Source organism: Colobus angolensis, unplaced genomic scaffold (genome assembly GCF_000951035.1).
Source record: "Colobus angolensis palliatus isolate OR3802 unplaced genomic scaffold, Cang.pa_1.0 Scaffold258, whole genome shotgun sequence".
Classification (NCBI taxonomy): domain Eukaryota; kingdom Metazoa; phylum Chordata; class Mammalia; order Primates; family Cercopithecidae; genus Colobus; species Colobus angolensis.
In genome coordinates, this window is record NW_012115799.1 from 564219 (window position 1) to 578668 (window position 14450).

The window sequence follows — 14450 nt, forward strand, 5'->3', positions numbered from 1 at the left end:
TTGTCTTTGGTTCTGTTTATATGCTGGATTACATTTATTGATTTGTGTATGTTGAACCAGCCTTGCATCCCAGGGATGAAGCCCACTTGATCACCTCTACCCTTTTTTCAAGGTTCTTAGCTTCCTTGCATTGGGTTAGAAAATGCTTCTTTAGCTCAGAGGAGTTTGTTATTACCACCTTCTGAAACCTGCTTCTATGAATTCATTAAACTCATTCTCCATCCAGTTTTGTTCCCTTGCTGGTGAGGAGTTGTGTTGTGATCCCTTGGAGGAGAAGAGACATTCTGGTTTTTGGCATTTTCAGTCTTTTTGTGCTAGTTTTTCCTCGTCTTCATGGATTATCTTCCTTTAGTTTTTGATGTTGGTGACCTTCAGATGGGGTTTCCGTGTGAACGTCCTTTTTGTTGATGTTGATGTTATTTCTTTCTGTTTGTTAATTTTTCTTCCAGCAGGTCCCTCTGCTGCAGGTCTGCTAGAGTTTGCTGGGGATCTACTCCAGACCCTGTTTGCCTAACTATCACCAGTGGAGGCTGCAGAACAGCAAAGATTGCTGCCTGTTCCTTCCTGTGGAAGCTTCGTCCCAGAGGGGCACCCGCCAGATGCCAGCTGGAGTAGAGCTCATGTTTCTTACCACCATACTTAGATATTGCTCAGGGAAACACTTGTCATTTTATCAAGGATTATCAGCACAGGGATTATGAATCCTAAACATTTATTTGGAGTTGAAGATTGGCTTATCAAAGGAAATCTTTCATAAGATTATTCTTAGTAACTAAAATAATAACAGTTAATTTTTATTTCAATAATATGTGTATCCTTCTACTTTTTCACTCTTTCACTCCCTCTTCTTGTCCCTCTCCCTCCCCCCAACTCCTTTCCTGCACCACACTCCCAAATGCTTATCTATCCATCCTTAAAAGGGAATTTTTATTGTCTCTATGTAAAGTGAAGGGTGTTTATAATGGCACATGGATCAAACTTTATTGTACGTTGTTTCATTTATTTCTATCAAAGCAGCTTTTTAAAAATATCTTCTATTGTAAGTACAATTTCACACTGAAGAATCTAAATTATTAAAAACTGATTTACCATCTTTCATCAAGAAAAATTGATTTTCAGAACATAACTTTAAGGGTGTATTCAGGTGCATTCAGTTTTTTTTTTTTTTTCTGACAGAGTGCAAAGATTAATTTACCATCACATCAATAAGAAGCAGTGATTATGACAAACTCCTGAGTTGAGGATAGTCATTAAAAGTAAGCAAGAGATATTTCACAGGTCAAGTATTTTGTCTGTGAGCCTTACTCTGGTTATTAGTTTAAAAATGCTGCTCTCTAAGGCAATTTAATTCTTACCAACAGATCTTCCCTTTTATAAGGTTTTTTTTTTTTTTTTTTTAGAGATTGGATGGGGAGGGGCGATTAGCATTAACTCTTTTCAATATAATAGACTCTAAATTTGTGATTTCATGGCCTAATGAGTTGATGTACCTTCTTAAATCTTCAGAGTGTTCTTGGGTCAACATTATACATGTATTGCATAATGGAGCTAAACTACTGAATTGGTCTGAAAGACTAGAGGCTGTGTTTCTTTAAGTGAATTTTTCTTAAAGCAAAGTTTGTTTACAGAACAGTAAATGTTTACTTTTGGCTATGGAGAACCATGGTATTATGATCTTGTAAATATTAACTGATAGTTTTTGATGGCTGCAGAAAACCTGTGCTTTTATAGAGTACTCTTGAATGCAACTTTAGGACCAGATTTAATATCCTGGAAGTTACACTGGAACGAAACTTTACCAGCTTGCCTTTGGGATTGACTATATAGGCAAATATAGTAACTCTCTCAGTATCACTTAAAGGTTAATAGGTTTCCCCATGTGGCTGTTAGAGGCAGCTAAAGGCTTCTTTTGGCAGAAACATTCCTTCAAATATTTATCATCTGGCGTGGGCCAAGCACCATGCCAAGGTTTGGGGACACAAAGACGAATTATGGCCTCTCTCATTTTTTTAAAGAGCTCATGCCAAAAGGGAGATTTAATACATATGTAATTGTGATACAAATTGTGAAAGTTGTGTTTGAGATATATAGAAAATATTGTGATAATAGACTTCAGAAAATTATTTGCTTTGATGAAAAGATTTGGAGACCTGTTCATAGTAGAGCCATGCCTTAGATATGAGTTACCTTTCCAGATAGAAAAAAGAGAGAAGGATTCTAGGGAGTGAAAACAGCGTGTGTTGAATAAAGTTCAAGCCCCTTTAAAGTCTGACCTTTAGGGCTACTTATTTATATTCAGCTTGCACTGTTGCCATTGGTTGTTTATGTTAGCCTTCTCCTTTCCAATTTTTCTTTTTTTGTATATGACTTGGTAGCTGACACCATACATTAGCTTTTTTTTTCCTCCCTCCCCATTATGGATAGTCTTTTAAGCATTTATGCATCTCTTTCATTGATTGCTTGTTACTGGGAGTTTGCTGGTATATCAAATCTGCTATCCTATTTTATCTTCTGTAGCAGATGCTCTAGTTATTTAGAGTTGGTTAATTCTTGGAATTGCTTTGAATGTCATGCAAATATTGTTATTATTAGATTGTTAAAATGATTCAACCAGTCTTTTAGGTGTGGAGTCTATTGTGCTTTTTCAATTTAGTAATCAAGTTGTTTCTGGAAAGTGAGAGCCAGTGCTGCTATGTATCTCAACTACAACTTGTATCTAGGACAAATACCTTACCAGGTCCCTAAGACTACGTTTCTCTCTGAGATATTGGATAATTCAGACTTCTCGAAGATGAAGGCAGCACAGCCAAGTGGTAAGATTTAGACAGACTTGGAGACAAATCCTGGATCTTTCACTACTAACTGTAACGGTGAACAAATTATTTAACCTCTCTGAGCCTTTGTTTCCCATATGTAAAATGCTACAATATTTATTCACAAATATTTATTGACTACTTCCTATGTGTTAGGCATTGTTGTTCTGGTGACATTCTAAGTATCAGAAGATTAAAGGAGATGATGTGTGGCACAAAGTTAATGCTCAGTATTAGCAAGTCATAGTTCCCGTCATCTTTACCATAATTCGTTTTATTTCATTAGCACCATTTTCTAAGGATGAATTGGTTTTTGTCGAGTCTTTCTTGGTTCCTTTACAAACTCTGGGCTCCAGACAATGGAGATGTTTACATGGCCAACTCAGTGTTTAAAAAACAAAAGAATGTGAATAGTTTTAAGCATGACGTATTCCCTAGTTAGTCACATGTTCATCCTTCCCTGTTATATCACCCCAGGCTCCTGGATTTCAGCCTTAGCTCTATATCAGAATCACCTGGGGTCACTCACATATGATTCCCAGGCTGCATCTCGAACCAACCACATTAGAAGCTTTGGGAGTGGAACCCAGGAATTAGTAGTATTAGTATTATTTAAAGCTCTTCAATGTGCAGCAAAGGCTGAGAACCATTTGGGGGACCATTTCATCTATTTACATGAATGGTGTAGCCCCTGAAGACAATAAATATCAATCCTGAGGGATGTCCTATGACTTTGACTTGAAGGAAGGCCTCCTTGTCTCTGGTCTGTATCCTGTCATCATTCAGTTATGAAGCTCTCTCTTTCTAATGGAGGCCAGTCATCCTCAGGTCCTTGTCTGCCTCTGAATACACTCTTTGAATTGGCAGAATTTCGCCATGGGTAGATATGCAGTATTATCCCTGATACTTGTTTTCTGAGATCCTAGGATTTTCCCCATAAACTGTGAAACCACCTCTGCTCTAACCCATTCCCCAGAGCTTGGGGCTATAGATCACACTGCCCTCTGTGACTGATCTGCCTTCCTTTAGGTAGCTGCATTCAGAATTCAGATACAAGCTGGCCCAAATCTTTGTAGTTAGCTATTTAGCCATTTTCCCCAGAATGCTTTTTCTCTTGTGCTCCTGTTAGGGGAAGTGCTGACCCACAAATGTAGAAACATTAATATGAGAGGAAATAACAACAGATGTGTTGTTCTGAGCTAGAAATAGGGAGAAGGGGTGAGTGGCAGCCAGAGAGTCAATGATGATTTTCAGAAGAGTTAAGAGTAAACCTAAATAATTCCCATCTGTGTCTGACCTAATTTTTCTATCTCTCATGAAGTGTTTAAACACATATTTTGGATCTCTTAGCTATATAATTTTAGTTGTTTAATAGCCTTAATAAACCCTTTTGTATATGTTTGCAGTAACCTATTTGATCTGTGACACTGAATGCCCAAGTAGATCATCTCAGGGAACTGAAAACACTTGCCTGTCTTTTGTTGTTTCTCATGAACTGTAGTGATTAGACACTAGGAGAGTGACTAATACAAACTATGTCTGAAATCACAATTACCAGTTGAACTCTTGCCATCCATTTAGGGTTATGTAAACAGCTTGGTGGGCTTCACAGAAGGCGACTTTTAAGCTGCTTGCATGAAATGGTGATGCATAATCCCTGAACAAACATCAATATTAATAATCCCATAACAGTTTTATGATAGTGGTAATAAAAATTAAGGCAGATTCCTGGAATCATTTCTCTCTCACTCTGTGATGAATGCATCTTTTATCGTGAGATTTCATTGTTCAGGGACTTTGGTAATTGTGGAGCAAATGGCCATGGTGGGTTTTTGAATGTCACCATTATTGATGTGCTTTATTTAATTCAGCTTTTCAATTTCTCCTTTTAGCCTGCAGTTACACATTAATTACTCCTGTGTTTGTCATAGAGTCATTGACCTAACTTGAGATAGAGTATTTTAAATTTAGCAAATTCTTCCCCAGCCTGTATGAATCTAATTTGTTCAACTCTCAACTGGTAACTGTAACCTGAATCTCACTTTTTTTGTTATCACAGTCTGAATTCAGTAGTCTTCTTCTGGATAACTATTTCCTTTTGCCTCACCTACTCCTTTAACAGCTTTTTAATCTTTGTTGTTGAAGATCTTGCTTCCCTTCTGAGCTGACCTATTGCTAAATACACTTAACAAGACTGCAGGAAAATGCCACCTTTTTCCCTTGCTCTCCTCCAAAGAGGAGCTGATCTATATTCCTGTTGATCTACAAAGAATGTTCACTAAAACATGACCTTGAGTAGGTCACTTGTGTTCACAAAACTCCAGTGATTCTTTATTTGTTTTCTTTTCAGATTAGTGTTGGGTCTGAAGTTCCAAATCCTACTGCCTCTGTGAAGTCTTCCTGCCCATGCTAGAAGCAGTATCACCTCTTCTAGAATTGTAAAGTGCCATTTTCCATACCACTTATAATATACTGTCTTGTAGTTGTTTTTCTGTCATCTGTATTTCATCCCTCTAATAGATGATAAATTTCTAGAGGGTGACTTCCACAGAAAAAGTGCTCAATAAATATCTGTCATTGGTGAAAGCAGATTATAGATCATATTTTGTTAGAAGATTGGAGGCAAAGTCTCAAAGGTAAACTTATAATTTTAGGCTTATTCCCTCCCTCACAATATTTGTTGAATACTTAAAGCATCTTGGTAGTTGATAGGGATTTTCTCTTTCAATCTTGTAAACCCTATGAGATTAGCACTATTAATATTTATGGATGGGGAAACAGAGGCATAGAAAGTTTAAGTAATTTAGCCAAGGTCACATTGCCAGAAAAAGAAAATAGGTAGTTTAGCCTTGAAACCAGAGAAACCTGATTCTACAACTGGTGCCTATAAAGTTTGCACATCTTACTTCACCCCATCTCATTTGGGCATAGTTTGGAGTAGACTTAGGAGGTCTGAGTATCAAGAATCTCTGGCTCATGCAATATCAAATCCCTTAGACATATTTCAGTAATTGCCAAAACATGATTTCAATTATCAAGTTTGCAGTGAAGTTCTGATGGTGCTAATCTTTACTCATCAAGAAAGAGGAGAGGTGCCAAGCCCCTTGAAGAGTTATTCCAGTTGAAGCTTGATGTGAAGGTGGTGGTGCTTATCATCCCACCTTATTAGTCAAGCCCAAAGTGTTATAGATATACCACATTGCATTGAATCTATAATTACATGGAAGGCAAGATGTATTATATTATATTAAGAAAGAGAAAATAATCGCCAAAATAAACATGCTACAATGATTTTTCATCCCTTGAGCTTTAAAAAATGTTATACTTACCGAAAGCACTCTTTTAGTCTTATTTAGGCATACAAACAATCTGAATTTCTTCAAGTATTTCTAAAACTTCTTTGTATCTGAAATCTGACTACCCAATGTCTATGTTTTCCAGATAATATCCTCTGTGCCATCGAGAGTATTAGTAAGGCAGTATTTCTGAAAGAGCACTCTACCACTACCTCTGGGATTTTCTTGCAAACCACTGATACCATCTTTGCAAGAATGAATGCAAATATTCAGGGTGACAGAATTTAATATCTGTAATTTCCTTGCCAAGAGCCATAATAAATGCTTCTTGTTTTCAGATTAGGTGAAAGGTGAAAAAGTGTTCATCAGAATTGGTGAAATATGGCAATTACAACTTTATTTAAAGCAATGCATGTCACTTTTCAAAAATATTTCAGAACTGCTGGTATCATCAAAAGAACCTTGGTCTTAAGGAATCAGAGGACCTGGGTTTAATACTAGTTCTCTTGATTACCTATGGCAAATAACGTAAACTCTCTTAACTTCCTCTGAGGAATAAGCAATTTACCTTGTGGGATGTTTGCAAGAATTAAAATAAAATTTAAATTCCACAAAAGCAGAAATAATTCTATCTTGTTTGCCATGATCTTTCCATTCTCTCAAGAAGTAACAGTGACCTAGAAAGAATAAATGAAACAATAATGAACAGTTCATACATAGCAAACTACATGTAGAAGTGTCTGTGTTGGAATGTTGCCATGGTGGAAGGCAGTATATTCTAATCAAAGGAGAAAATGGAGCAAAAACTGTTTCAGTAAGGAACATTCTTTATTTATTTATTTTATTTTACTTTAAGTTCTAGGGTACATGTGCACAACGTGCAGGTTTGTTAGGTTTGTTACATATGTATACATGTGCCCTGTTGGTTTGTTGCACTCATTAACTTGTCATTTACATTGGGTGTTTCTCCTAATGCTATCCTCCCCACTCCCCCTACCCCAGGACAGGCCCTGGTGTATGATGTTCCCCACCATGTGTCCAAGTATTCTCATTGAGGAACATTCTTTAGTCCCTCTCTCTATTTTGTCCCAGTCATTTTGTGGTTTTGGCTGCTATTGGCTTCTATCTGCTTCCCAAATGCTAGTAATTTCTTCCAATCTAAAGTTGCTAGTTTATTTTCTTGTATACTGTAAAACAAAGTCAATATAATTGCAGGCCAGAAAGCTATTATCTCGCTCTTGAATTCTTAAAAATGTCATTTGTTCTAGCTTTTTCGTATGTATCTATTATTGAAATATTAAGAGACACAAAAAAATGGAAAAGAAAAAAATCATTATTTAAAATTACTAACCTAGAGAGAATAATTACTAATACTTTTTTCTTACCTAATTGGCAAAATAAGTATTATTTTGTAATCTGATTTTTCACTTCACATAGTTGCATATTTCTCCATATACTCCATTTAAATGCTCTTCGCAGATATTGTTTATGATGCATACTCTATTATAATCTATTTAAGCAACTTAAACTTCCTGGAAATTTAGGTCGTTTCCAATTTTTCACTGTTTAAAATACCACAGGAATGAACATTCTTGAACATGTGTATTTATGCACATTTCTGATTTTTTAAGAATAAATTCTTGAAAGTGGATTTGCAAGGTCAAAAGATACACAATTTTATTCTAAGTTAGTTGAGAATATTTGAATGTAACTAAAAGATTTATCGAGAATGTGGTAAAATAAGAAGCAGGGTTTTGAAGGTGTGTCTGCTCAGAATTGCCTGGTGGGCTCTGCTAGATTCATCATCCTCCCTATTTCTCAAGAACTTGTCTGTTGTGATATTGTTCCTGAGTGACTTTTGCCCTCATGAGGTGCTAGGACTGTCAGATGTTAGGAGTGCTAAGCCTCTTACTTATCTTTCTTTTTTCAACCAAAAAAACTGAACGTGGTGTCCTCACTAAATGATGGCTAAGTATGATGAACACATCCCATTATTTCCTCATTCCAGTCACATGATGAATGACTTAGAAAATGAATGGAATATCTGAGCACCAGGGGATCTGATTGTCACAGTATGAAAAGCCTTTTAGTGATAACTGCATACATGCACCCATATTACTGCCAACAGAGCCAATGCAATCTAGTTCGAATGGTAGATGTACTGACTCCCATGTGGGACCATTGATGCTTTTACAAACCGTTTGCAGCCCAGTATCACAGTGTTTTGGCAAGTTGCATCCTCCCAGTGAAGTCCAAATGGAACTAGAGAGGGAGGCTCTGTTTTTGCTGCAGCAGGAAATAGACAAGGGAAAGTCTGGATTACACTCCAAAATTATAATGCAAACCTGCCCCAGAAATGTGTATTTTTTTTTAATGTGTTCCAGCTGAACCACAGGAAAAATAACAACCAAAGACCATAATGGCTCACTGGTGGATATTGTGTCCCGTCTGTTGGTGGTAGTGAGAAAGGCTCTATACTGTTACATCCAAAAAGCTTGCCGGTTAAAACAAGACCAAACTTCCCTCATGGCATTTTTGCTGCCTATTAACTCATTTTGGATATCGTGTATTAGGAAGAAAAGGTGTAAAAATGGTTGAATGTTGTTACACATTTTTCTGAGGGGAAGTAAAAGTTTCACACGTTGCTTGGTTCTTTCTAGTGGAGGGGATGAAATGGCTTCATAACAAGCAGCAGGCAATGCTTTGTTGAGCCAAAGGCTTTGATTAGGATATCTACAAAGTGCTATATTCTTTGGTTAACTCTTAAGCATTTAGTAACTCACTCCTTTAGGAAAAGGATACACCTGATTCTATTTATGGACCAGTGTGTGGGTCATTGATTCTCACTCTTGCAGCTTCAGGATTCTGGCTTAAATCAGATTTAGTTTGTGGATACAAAGCTGAACTCAACACCAGCCAGACATCATCGGGAAAACTGAGTTGCCCCCAGGAAATACCCATCTCAGACTCAATATGAAAACCTCAGTCACTGCAGAAGTGAGGCAATTGTGCCTACACAACCATGCCTATCCTTTGGATTCTGGTTCTGCCCTGACTCCTCACTGGACTCATGTCTGAATCCTCACACAGCACAACACTGTGAACGAAATTAAAAGTACTATTTCAGTCTTTAAAAACAATTAAAACATCTGGGTCACAGCAAAGGCCCAGAGCATGGGCAGAACACTGGGGAAAATCATGGTGGCAACTCTAGAGGAACCTTGCAGTGGAGGTTCAGTGTCCAGAGGGACAGATTTACTGAGAGCACATGTAACTCACCCCCTGTAGATTTTTGAAGTCCTTGGTGGTGGGAGGTGGTAAGGAGCTGAGAGTGTTCAGGACAAGTAGAATCATGACCCAGTGAAATTTGAGCTATTTCTGTTAGTATGACCTCATTTACACACTGGGAAATTAGGATCCTCAAATCAGCATTCAGTTCACAAGGTACTCATGAGAATCATTTCGTTAAAGAGTATTAACGTTGCAGAGGCCTAATGCTACGGAGACTTGATAATAACCATACTGAGACCTAACTGTGAATGAAAATTAGGGGGACTAGTCAAACAGAACCATGCTGAGGGGCAGAAAAGGTTTAAACTTGCTATTTTTCCCCTCACAATGTATACACATTGAGAATATAGCATTTTTGCCCCAAGTTGAATGGCAGTTTACCTCTGTCATGGGGTTGTGGGCAAGGTGGGGGAATGTGTTCCAAAGTGTTAGGGATTTTTAACCGACACGAGGATATAAGAAGACTGGTCTTTTGGATCTCCATGTCAGTTAAAAATGCGAACTAGTTCAGAGGAACACTCCGTGGTACATGTCATGTTCTTGAGCTTGGAGTGGGATCAGGCTATGGCTGTCACATGTAGATTTACCAAGGTCCAGGCATGTTCTGAGTCCTCTATGTATTATCTTATTTAATCTTCTCAGTAACCCTGTGAGTCAGGGACTACTATAATTCCATTTTAAAGATGAAGAAATGGAGACAAAGGGAGGCTAATTAACTTACCCAAGATCCTCTGGCTGGATAAGTGGCATACCTGGAATGAAAATGTAAGCATTCTGATTCCAGAAGCCATATGCGTAAGATGCTGTACAGATGCTCTTAGTGGTCATTCTCACCTTTTGGTAGAGTTCTCTCAAAGGCATGGGATTTAAAAATGTGTGTGTGTGTGTGTGTGTGTGTGTGTGTGTGTGTGTGTATTGGTGAGGTATTATTGGAAGCTGTGTGGTGCAACAAATAAAAATATGAGTCAATGATATTTGAGGAATTTTATATTTTTTGAAGAGAGTTACAAATTGAAATAGAATTTAAGCCTATCAAGAGATGGGCATTACAAGTTCTTCAAAGTCATTAAACCTTTCCTCTTGAAGGTAAAAGCCCTGAATACTACTCCGTGATGAAGAACAGCAGCCTGATTTAGTTTCATAACCTTTGACAGAGTGACCCATCACTGTGTACTCCCCACTTGGCATGAAAAGGATTAACTTTGATCTGCTGAGTTGTATTTTATAAATAGAATTAATCGCAGGCTGTGGGGAGATGAGGTCATCAGATTTACACCGAAGCTTTAATGCAGTGCAGACATTGAGGTCACATCTGCTCAGCTCCTGTCCAAATGGTGCACCTTCCCTTCTCCATGAAGTTACTTGGCCTGGACTCCTCAAGCAAGGGCATTATTTTTCAAAGAAGGGCAATCCTTCTGCTCTCTGGTTCATTTTAGAATGAATAGAGAGCCTGTTAGAGTAAAAGCTGTGTTTTCATACCATTATTGAGGTCCAATCACAGCTACATTTTCTTGAATTTTCATGAATTTTTCTACTACAACTTGCTTTTCTCATTCATAAGAGGAGGGGAAATACATCTTGCCTGTTCATTTTTGCATTCTCTTTGGGTTCCAGTACATAGAACTGGTAAGGAACTAATGAGCTACCCCAAGGCAGAGAAGCCCCATTTCTGGGGCCTCAAGAAAAAATTTAGTAGTTATGCATCTTTCGTCTGCAAATGTAGAGAGAGTTTCCAACTTAAGCAAGCATCTCCACATTATAAGCCATCTTTTGTATCTGAGATTTTCTGGCCGGAACACACATACACACTCACATACACTGCGTGGAACTCCAATATTGATAGAAGAAACAGCTGGAGTCACTCCTGTATCTCCTCTATTCCCCATCTTCACTATTTTCTACGCTCTGAGCAAGCTTAGTTCGCAGCTAGTCAGTAATGTGCATTTAAGATCTGGTTTCTTTCTGGAGCACATTGGACTTAGAGCATCATTCAAAGCTGGATTGATTTCAGGCCACTCAGGTTTTCAGTACCTTCTAGGGCAGAACTCAGAACTCAGAGAGTTCTGTGATCTGTGATCTCCTTGAGCGCTCTCTAACCCACTTAAGCTTGTCTTAAACACAAATACGTATGTTTGAGAGGAGACCTACCATTTTGTGGTAGAAGAGGGCTGGAGGGTCAGGGAAAATCCTCTTGGAACTGCTTAGGATTGGAATAGCCTTCTCAGATCCACAGCACTCAAGATCCGGTTCCTAAAGCCTGTGTGGGCAATTGCTGGACTTATTCAGAAGGGCCCTAACTGCTGGGGGCATACATTTGGAGAAGTGAGTGCTCATGGGACAGCCACTGTGTGTTTTAGAGGCAGATAGAGCATCTCTGGGTGGGTCCCACCTCTGAGTCTGTTAATGTGAAGCTAGGAGATGGTTTACCAGTGGCCAGCTACTTCACAGTGCAGTCATGCAGATAGCACTCGAGTATCATGGGGTAAAGATGTCAGAAGGAATTCACAAGTAAAAATGCCAGTGAGTAGTCATAGTAAGGGCCTCAAACACGCAGGAGGCTACAAACATGCAGACCCAGTCAAAGAAATCTGGTGAAGGGGTGGGTTAATTTGGGTTCTTTAAGAAGCAGACTACAAGCCAGGATTCAATGTAGCTGTGTTATATTAGAGTAATCGCCCGTTAGAGAAAATGGGCAGGAATCTAGGGGAGGTAGGGGGAACTGACAGACCATGGTGAACCATGGGCAGGCAAATTGGGTGGAGGCATCACAGATAGTTAGGTGGCCTAAGGAATGTTGAACAAGGCCTTTGGGGTATCTCTGAATCCAAAATTGCCTATTAGAGAAGTCCCATGTTTCCCAGGGGCAGGCCTGCCTTAGTATGCCTAGCACTTCAGTCATCCACTGGCAGCAGCTCAGGAAGCGTGATCTCGCTGTACGTATGGTGATGGATTTCAGAGTGCAGCAGCGGGGGCGCCGGGTCAATTACATTTTTTGCAGAGGTCCATAAGGAGCATTCTCACAGCTGCTTCAATAAAGGACTGACTCAGTGTGCTTAAAAGCATGCCTGGAGCATAAACACCACTATCTCTATCAAGGTGGAGAAGAGAGATGCCAGGTTTCTGAGGACAGTAGAAGAGGCCTCTCTCTCCTTTAGTGAAAGAGAGCAGTCTCATGTCCTTACCGTTTCTGCTTTGAGAGTGGAAGGGAGGAGGAGGCAGCATTTGAAATGGGAGAGAGGTAAAGAACCAGCCACGGGAGGGGGAGCTTTGTCTTCATACCCATCACAGAGCCAGCAAAGAGAAACAGCACCTTTAGCTCAGGGCCAGGTTGCAGCAATGGTAGTAACAGCCATATGGAGACGACAATGGCTGAAGAGGCGACTCCTGCAGTGGCAGCAGAGGTACAGCAGTTCTGCGGTGACCAACAACGTGGAGCAGCACTGTCCACAGGTCAAGTCAAGGAGGGCCAAAAGTGGGGATAACTGTGGCTGGTTTCTACGGAGGCGAATCAGAGAAAAGCATGGATTAGGAGCTCAGGGTTCCAGCCATGACACAGCTGCAGAGCACTCAGGGGCAGCTGGCTTTCCTAATACCTGTCATACTGCTCGTGCCAACGAAAGAAGTTTCCTTTTAGCACAAGTCAAGCATGATTAAACCAAGAAGTGACTGAAAAGGGTGTGGAATACAGACTCTGCAATTAGAAATAGCCTGACTTTGCAGAGCAGAAAACAGTAAATACAAACCGCAGGTAAATAACTTTCCCATCTTGGTTCAAGAAGAACATGGAGTGTGTTGAACAAGAAGAACCAACTCTTCAGAAATAAAGCGCTCTTAGTCACTGGCTGGTAGGCCTTTATTATTTATTTATTTTTTTTACACAGGCCACACTGAGCCAAATAAAGGGGAACTAGCCAAATTAGAGGGACCTGGGTCCCCATTCCTGGAACTTGCTAGCAGGAGGGTATCAATCAGGCTTACTAAATTAGCATTTTTCTGATAGCAATGCACAAAGCCTTTTAATGATGACTTTGGAGTCTCTGAGCTTAGGCTCTTGACTGCCTGTTCCTAAGCAACAGAAGGATTGGCAGAGAATGTGTTTTGATGTATCATTAAATAAAGGCTGTACAATGCTGAAAACTGTGGGCAGAAATTGGGATAATTGTATTTATTTTTTGGTGTATTATGTTAAAAAATAAACAAAAATCCTTTATGCCCTAGAAAATGTGCTCTCACTTGTGTTTTGTCTCTCTCTTGTTTTTGAACACTACCTTTTTTTCTGCTCCTTTTCATCCTGCAATTTAAGCACAGAATTTCTCCTTTTTTGTGCATAGCATTTCAAGCATTTCTTCAGCTCTGTTTCTATTACAGAAAAATTGGATCACATATTATACTATAATGGGACAAAGGGATCTGAGGGATGCTCTGGCAACTCTCCTTATTTTATTCTTACAAAAGCTATGTCAGAGAGGTGAGGGTCTACCTCCACTCAACGTGTCTTTAATTTGTCAGATGCATCATCGTTTCCTCCTTGGCTCCTCTCCTGACTTCATGGAAGTACAGTGTTATGTCATCTTGTTTGATACTCTACATTCACTACAGTCACCACTCAGTTGTTCAGATACTATATTGCAGTGGTTGTTTACTTACTCATTTCATTAGTTCCATGGTGACTCTCTTGTGTGTCATCCCACATCCAGAGCTGGATACGGTACCTGACTTGTAATAGATAATAAATGCACTGTGAATGAATCATCTAAGACCACATGACCAATTAGTGATGAAACTAAGACTCAGAGCCTGGTTTCCTATTTTCTAGTTGAATGTTTTTCCACGACCTACTGCAAATATTAGAGGGATATGGAGAAAATGAACACGTTTGGAGGGTGTGTTTTCCTGCTGCCCTTATTTAAGTTGAATGAATCTCAATGGTATGATAAAGGTAATGAAATCTGATTAACATTTTTCTGCTGATTATGAACCACGTGGTCTCTCCCATGGGCTGATCTACCTCATGGCTGAAGTCCTTCATGGAGTGAGCTGGCTTCTACCT